An 8,483-nucleotide genomic window follows, 5' to 3' on the forward strand; every position below is an offset into this window, starting at 1 on the left:
TTCTTGTTTTTCAGTTGTTGTTAATCTTGGTGTCATTCTTCTTACATTTACAGACACTGTTCACAACACAGCACCCCGTTCCGGATCATCTTGCAGCAGCCTGAGTGCATTTTCTAGAGACTTTGTGACGCTTTCACCTTTAGCTCCGTTCTGGCCCAATTAGATACTGTCAGATTACATATTGCACTCTAGCTGGATGTCAACTCCAAGAATACATCTGGCGTTTGGCCAGCAGTTTCTCAATTTTCCTGCCTATATTTTTTTCTAGCCAATAGTAATAGCATTTACCAATTATACAAGGTTTTACCTACTTTGTGACACTACCATTCTCAGCATCTTATTGGCAGTTAGTTGGCAACTTTGTAATTTAAATTTCAAATTGTCATTTAATTTTATTTTTCATATTTCCTTATAACCCACTCAGCTGCACTACCACTCCCAGAATCCCTCTGGGCTTCAACTGGCAGCTTTCAATTCTCTTAGGTGGCCTTCAGGCATCTGCATTTAATTCTCGGCTAAATTCTCTTTCCAGTTGAGGAAGTAATCATAGCTTGAGTTAATTACATTTCGGGCGGTGATATACGAGCAAAGGCACGCCCCTGGGTTCTTGATTTTTGTCAACACAGCCATGCGCAGTTAGCTTAAATAGAGCTTGACTTGCGTTTGCCGGCAGCCAGCCTCTTTTGTGCAGACTGCCCATACGCATGCGTGGCGTTTCGAGTGAGGAAATCTATTTCGGGAAGCAGAGTCAGTCCTTTTGGACTCCTATTACGTGGGCCACTTTACAGAGATGTAAAATCGTTTGATCGAGGTAAGCGAGCGGCTAGTCTTTCTGCTATATACACCCTAGTTGCGGGAATTCTTAGTACTTTTAAGAGGGGCTGCATTTCGGATGGCAGTGCACTGCCGCCATGCACATTCTTTAACAGGGCAATCATTTGAGCATTCACGTGAATGCCGTACATGTAATTATGTACTGACATAATGCTCTTGGCCCCTCTCGAGGGATAGGCACGTCCGCTGTGGACTCTTACAGCACAGCTCTATTTGTAACTTTACCAAAGCAGTGTTTGCATTATGCTCAGGCATTTTTTGCCATTTTTTGCTATTTCATCTTTATAATGTGCTTTCCTATTGGTTTGTTGCAGTGATCTACAGACGATATTGGTGTTTCGGGTTAAGCTGTGCTGCTTTCCTAATTTCCAACATTTGCAGCCTTGGCTTTCCCTAATCCAATAGGGTGCCTTTCAGGTGAGCTACCATTTTTGCTCCAGTCACAAGCACTTGATATAGTACCTTTGTCTTGTTTTATTTCACTCTGTGCATGTCGGTCTTGTTTTAGGACACGATTTGGTCCTGGCTTCCCCCCAGCTTGACTGACCACATCACTTCGTTCCGGCCACTAGAGCAATTTGGCATTTACCAGGTTGGTCCAGTATTGGTCTTTTTCGGGGGCACGGTTCCATCCTGGACCTGACTAACAATCATATGTTCATATATAATCTGCGTTGCACGCTTACATACTTGTCACAGATTAACCATGGTCCTGAAGATTCCCCACCATTCTGCACGGTCTTCTTTTGGGAGTCACTAACCCTTTCGCTCTGTCATATATAGCTGTTAGATTGGGATTCCTATTTTGCTTAATTTTTACACGGCATATATGATCCCTTAGTTGTTTCACAAAGTAAATTGGGCTGCTTTTCAGCAGTTGCCCCCCTTTTTAATTGTTATCTGCAGACAGTCAGCCATGACTTATATGTACTATGCAGTAGTCTATAGCCATGTTTTTGTTTTTGACAGAATGGTAACATCAACCTCCTGAGGAAGACGTTGTGTTTACTACCACTACACGTCGAAACCGGTCGAGAGATAAACCCTACAGGGATGCAATCTTTTGCACTTTTCCTTCCGATCCATCCTGACAATAGATTATTTGTTAATTAATTCTATTGGTTGTGAACATAAAAATTATGTCTGTTGGATGGGGACTAGTCATGAATTCCTTCTCCCCATAGGTTTTTAGCATGATCCCTTTCTCTTTTAGCTTTTGGATGTATGTCACGGTATGTACAGTTGGGTTTGAATGAGTGCACTATGAATGGCAAGTATGTGTGACAATGTTTTAGCCGATTTTAGGCATATGGTTGCTGCCGTTTTGCTGTATTAAAGTGATCAGTGTTTAACAATTTGTGATTGACTCATCATTGTTTAAATTATTGGTATCACTTTCAATAAATTTTGATACACTTTTTCAAATCGATTTTTCTCTGGACAATCTTCTTCTGTTTTTCTATGCAATTATAATACTCTGGTCCAGAAGCTAGAGTTGTCTTGTCCTTTTCAGCTTTTTTTGTGCTCTAGAGCATGACCATATACTGAAAATATCTTTTCCAACTGAATCCATTCTTCGACCACTCAGCATTGCTCAGCATATGTTGTTTCTCAAAGTGGTGGATGCATATGTTAGAATATGCTGGTGCCATGGCTGAACCCATGGTTGTACCAGAAATGTAGGCATAGTACTTGGTATCAAACCTGTAACTGCTTGAATTGACCTCCCCCAGCCTCCTGACATTCTGTAGCAGCGAGAAAGACAATCTTTCTTCCTGCAGTCTTGGCAAATTATGCCTTTTGCAGAGCATTCTTTGTTATTGGTAAGATACAATCCACTTCTGCAGCAGAAACATCTTCTTGTGGCGAAAATCCGAGGTTTCACTCATGCCCCACAAACTACATCGATCACACATCAGTTTTTTTGTCTTGTCCTGTTCCTTCTTTAGGATACTTGATGGGATCGTTTGTACTTTTCATGCTCTTGGATATGTGGCAGAGAACACCAAGAACTTTGGGCATGTGTGCCACCAGTTCCCTCGAGCATGATTCATTTTGATCAACATTTTAAGCTATTGTGTGGGGTCTCTCTCAATCCAAAGTGCTTGCATGATTGTGCGATTATCAGATTTGATGATTAACTGGTCTGTGTTCATCGTGGCAATGTCTAAATTCATATTCAACCCCATTTATCATCAGCCTTCTTGGAAATGTCACAAATTCCACAATGGACTACCACTTCTTTTGCAAGTGGGTGGCAAAGGGATATCTAGCCAAGATAGTGTTTTCATCCACAGAATAGTTTTCATCCCGGTTCAGCAGGCTTATTTCAAAATATCAAACAATGTGAGTCCAGTGACCACTAGCTACCCACCTCTACCACACCTCAAAAGGACTGCTTATCACAGAACATCAAAGTATGTCTGTCACCACGATCAGAGAAGTATATTTAACATATTTTAATCATTATTTTCTCAACACATAACAATAAAAGATTTAGAAAAAAAAAACATAACAGCGTTCATCATTAGCAAAGAACAATGATGGAAAAAGAGAGAAAGACCATTTCGTATAACATCTGTTATAAATACCAATTGATTTGCAGTTGCTAAACATTCATTGGTTTGTGTGATGTTAGTAGTGATGTGACTTGTTCACAATACAATTATACGTCAGCATGGTATAATGGCGTCTACAATCTAATGTGTTTCTGGGGCAAAGGACAACCCTGTTGTAGTCTAAAGCTCATCAGAGGTGTCCTGAGACCCGTCTTCAGGACGCAGTAGGTTAAAGTGTATGTTACACTGGCATCAGGGCGCCTGTGTGGGTGTCCAGTCAATTGGTCGAAAAAAAACTGGTCGACTGCAATTTGGTAGACGCAATTTGGTCGAAAACCAAATGGTCGAATTTTTTTTTTATTTATATATTTATTTTTCGGGTTTTCGTTTTGTAAAAAATTGGGTTTTTAGAGAAAAAAAGGGGGTTGGGGGGGGGACCCCCCGAAAAAAATAAAAAAAAGGGTTAAAATAAAAAAAAAAAAATTCGACCATTTGGTTTTCGACCAAATTGGTTCGACCATTTGTCTGGTCGGCCAATTTTTTTCGACCAAATGTCTGGTAACCTTGTGTGTCAGTCTAGTAACCTAAGAGGTAAATAAAAAAACATAAAAGGATTTTTACTTCAAATTTGATCAAAAAGTGGTGTCATTATAATTTATGCAAAAGCAGGAGCCTATTTGCTAACCTTGTGATGGTTTCTGAGGGTGTGGTGGGTGAGGCGATTGCGTTTGTCAATCTTGTTCTGGCGGCTAACAAAATCTGTCCAAGGAATATAGGCTGTGAATCAATACACAGAATTTATGAGTCAAAATGTACTCCTCAAGTGGTGGCAGATATGCTCATATATACAAAAATGTATATTTACCTTTTTGGTGCATGCATCAAACAGGCTTTTTCGATCCTGTGTTGTGTGTATGTCTTGCGCATGAGTGGTGAAGTGATCAGCACACTACATGTCCCACAGTGCTGCTGGACATCTATAGGAGTTAAAGGGAATGTCATACACACAAGTTTATTATATTTCTTGTAAAACTACAGATACTAAAAAAGGGGGCCCACTTACTTAGCCACTGCAGTGAGTTTCCCAAATGTTGTCTGGGTTATTGTTCGTCCTATTCGAAGTTGTCAGTTTGCCTCACATCTACATTTGAAGTGGATTCCTGCACGGGTACATAAGAGCGGGGGACCAATCAGCCCTCTATGCATTTAGGGATGATCATATATTTGATTTCATCCTGTTATGTCCCGCTTACCTTGTGTAACGAAGTGGGCGATGGAAAGGAGCCGCTGGAAAATGCTGCTTCAGTCGCGCGGTTCCTCTGATTAGTACAAGCCTCGCGTTCACATTCGGGAACGACTGTTGGCGGTATTGTAATCGCAGTATTGAGAGCGAAGAAGGGCGATTTCCCGTTGGTAAACCCAGCAGCCATTTTAGAGTGGAAAGGTTTGTTTATTGGAAACCCTGAATGTCATCAAGCCCGAAGATGAGCAGGGAGGCAAACGCTCTCATAGTGGTGATTATGAACACCTTGATGGGATAAATTACATATAGGGAGCCCCAAAGAGAGTAAGCAACACTGATATTTACTTGAGTCAACGTGACAGGTACATAAGTGAACCTGATGTCCCATATTTACTGGTTCATCGTATATGATTCAAAAAGTCATCATACATTATGCTGGTGAAAACTGTATGCTCCTAAGCGTCCAGCGGGGTCCCTCACGACTCATATAGCTGTTGCCTAAAAATATGGGGTCAGGGTGTCATCCCCTGTTGGTGAGTGGGCAGTGGTGCCCCAAGTGAGTGTATTGATCATTAATGGATAAACAGATTCCATTCTACGGCAATGTTTAGGCCAGATCGGACTGTATTAAGATTATAAATCCATTTTTGTTCCAATTTTTTAAGGGACAAGTCTCTGTTGCCCCCTCGAGGATGGGCTTTGGTAGTTTGTATCACAAACCAGAACATCTCTTCACAGGTGTGTTTGGCCTCTAGATAGTGGGCCACGAGTGGTTTGTCCAGGATGTCATTATGAATGGCTGAACGATGTTAACCAATTCGCACTTTGACGGGCCTGATAGTTTTGCCTATCTACATGAGTCCACATGGGCATTTTATCCCATAAATGACCCATTTAGTAAAAGATTGGTATTTCCACAGGCGACCATTTAGGTCAATTTGTTTCAGGTTTTTGGTCAAGTGGCAAACTGAACTTGTCCACATGCATAATGTCCACTCACTGGTGGTGAACCCCATAGTGTGGGCTGAGTTGGTGTTTCTTTGTTATTTGTCGGGTAGGTATGTACCAATTTATCTCGAAGATTTGGCATACGTTTAAATGCAAATCTTGGACATTTCGGTTGGAAATCTTCGGTTTGGACAGTTTTCCAATTTCTTAGTATCACTCTTCTTAGGTCGTTGCTTAGAGGAGAAAAAGATGAGACACACGTAATTCTTTCATCTTGTGTTTTTTTTGTATTTTTGTAAGATGACTTCACGATTAGCATTACGTGCTCTTTTCATAGATCTTTTTATAATTTTTCTTGGATATTGTGGCCCACTATCTAGAGGCCAAACACACCTGTGAAGAGATGTTCTGGTTTGTGATACTAACTACCAAAGCCCATCCTCGAGGGGGCAACAGAGACTTGTCCCTTAAAAAATTGGAACAAAAATGGATTTATAATCTTAATACAGTCTGATCTGGCCTAAACATTTCCTTATAATGGAATCTGTTTATCCATTAATGATAAATACAGTCACTTGGGGCACCACTGCCCACTCACCAACAGGGGATGACATCCTGACCCCATATTTTTAGGCAACAGCTATATGAGTCGTGAGGGACCCTGCTGGACGCTTAGGAGCATACAGTTTTCACCAGCATAATGTATGATGACTTTTTGAATCAGATACGATGAACCAGTAAATATGGGACATCAGGTTCACTTATGTACCTGTCATGTTGACTCAAGTAAATATCGGTGTTGCTTAATCACTTTGGGGCGCCCTATATGTAATTTATCCCATCAAGGTGTTCATAATCACCACTATGAGAGCGTTTGCCTCCCTGCTCATCTTCGGGCTTGATGACATTCAGTGTTTCCAATAAACACACCTTTCCACTCTAATATGGCCGCTGGGTTTACCAGCGAGAAATCGTCCTTCTTCGCTCTCAATACTGCGATTACAATACCGCCGACAGTCGTTCCCGAATGTGAACGCGAGGCTTGCACTAACCAGAGGAACCGCGCGACCGAAGCAGCATTTTCCAGCGGCTCCTTTCCATCGCCCACTTCGTTACACAAGGTAAGCGGGACATAACAGGATGAAATCAAAATATATGATCATCCCTAAATGCATAGAGGGCTGATTGGTCCCCCGCTCTTATGTACCTGTGCAGGAATCCACTTCAAATGTAGACGTGAGGCGAACTGACAACTTTGAATAGGACGAACAATAACCCAGACAACATTTGGGAATTTCGCTGCAGTGGCTAAGTAAGTGGGCCCCCTTTTTTAGTATCTGGAGTTTTACAAGAAATATAATAAACTTGTGTGTATGACATTCCCTTTAACTCCTATAGATGTCCAGCAGCATTGTAGGACATGTAGTGTGCTGATCACTTTACCACTCATGCGCAAGACATACACCCAACATGGGATCGAAAAAGCCTGTTTGATGCATACACCAAAAAGGTAAATATACATTTTTGTATATATGAGCATATCTGCCACCACTTGAGGAGTACATTTTGACACACAAATTCTGTGTATCGATTCACAGCCTATATTCCTTGGACGGATTTTGTTAGCCGCCAGAACAAGATTGACAAACGCAATCGCCTCACCCACCACACCCTCAGAAACCATCACAAGGTTAGCAAATAGGCTCCTGCTTTTGCATAAATTATAATGACACCACTTTTTGATCAAATTTGAAGTAAAAATCCTTTTATGTGTTTTTATTTACCTCTTAGGTTACTAGACTGACACACAGGCACCCTGATGCCAGTGTAACCTACACTTTAACCTACTGCGTCCTGAAGACGGGTCTCGGGACACCTCTGATGAGCTTTAGACTGCAACAGGGTTGTACTTTGCCCCAGTAACACATTAGATTGTAGACGCCATTATACCATGCTGACCTATAATTGTATTGTGAACAAATCACATCACTACTAACATCACACAAACCAATGAATGTTTAGCAACTGCAAATCAATTGGTATTTATAACAGATGTTATACGAAATGGTCTTTCTCTCTTTTTCCATCATTGTTCTTTGCTAATGATCGCTGTTATGTTTTTTTTTTAAATCTTTTATTGTTATGTGTTGAGAAAATAATGATTAAAATATGTTAAATATACTTCTCTGATCGTGGTGACAGACATACTTTGATGTTCTGTGATAAGCAGTCCTTTTGAGGTGTGGTAGAGGTGGGTAGTTAGTGGTCACTGGACTCACATTGTTTGATGCACCCCTCCTCACAGACCATAGCCCCCTGTACAAAAAATGGAGGAAAACCTTTTGCTCACAACTCTTCTTTATATTATTTCAAAATATGTTGGTACATTCTGAGGGTCCTGTCATTCTTTAAACACCTTTTGCCCCTCATGTCACAAGCAGTGAAAAAGTATAGTGTCCTCCCTATTATTGGCATAGGTGGGACCATAGTCTGCCAACACATATTTTTGATAATGAAGAACAAGAAGTGACACAACCACACTGCGCAATTACATATTTCAATGTATGATCAGTTTGATATGTTGAATACAGCTGACACGTGTTTCGGCCACAGGTTTTCTTCCAGGCTAGTATCCACAAATGGACAACACCCAATTGCATAGAAAAACGTTACAATTGGACATCATACATGAGTTGACAAAGATTTTATAAATTCATAATGTTGAGTAGGTGCATGCATTTTGTATGTCATGATGCAGTCAAGCATAACCCAGGAGCGACAGGGGAAGGGTAACAGATCAGTTTTAAATATATTAAATCCAATTAGAAAATGAGAAGAAGGAAATATGAATGATGCATATATACAGTCATAAAGCATCAATTAATGCAAAAGGATACAAG

At 40.8% G+C, this 8,483-nt stretch overlaps 1 long non-coding RNA gene across 1 annotated transcript; it reads left to right on the forward strand.

The window, feature by feature from the left end:
* Positions 1 to 724: 724 nt before the first annotated feature.
* Positions 725 to 1,417, forward strand: LOC138579495 (uncharacterized). Its single transcript, XR_011304023.1, has 3 exons — positions 725 to 811; positions 1,149 to 1,251; positions 1,343 to 1,417. It is a non-coding gene; the product is annotated as an uncharacterized lncRNA (long non-coding RNA).
* The last annotated feature ends 7,066 nt before the right edge of the window (positions 1,418 to 8,483 follow it).

The sequence above is a fragment of the Ambystoma mexicanum genome, chromosome 3p, assembly GCF_040938575.1.
Source record: "Ambystoma mexicanum isolate Mex_15411 chromosome 3p, UKY_AmexF1_1, whole genome shotgun sequence".
NCBI classification, from domain to species: Eukaryota; Metazoa; Chordata; class Amphibia; order Caudata; family Ambystomatidae; genus Ambystoma; species Ambystoma mexicanum.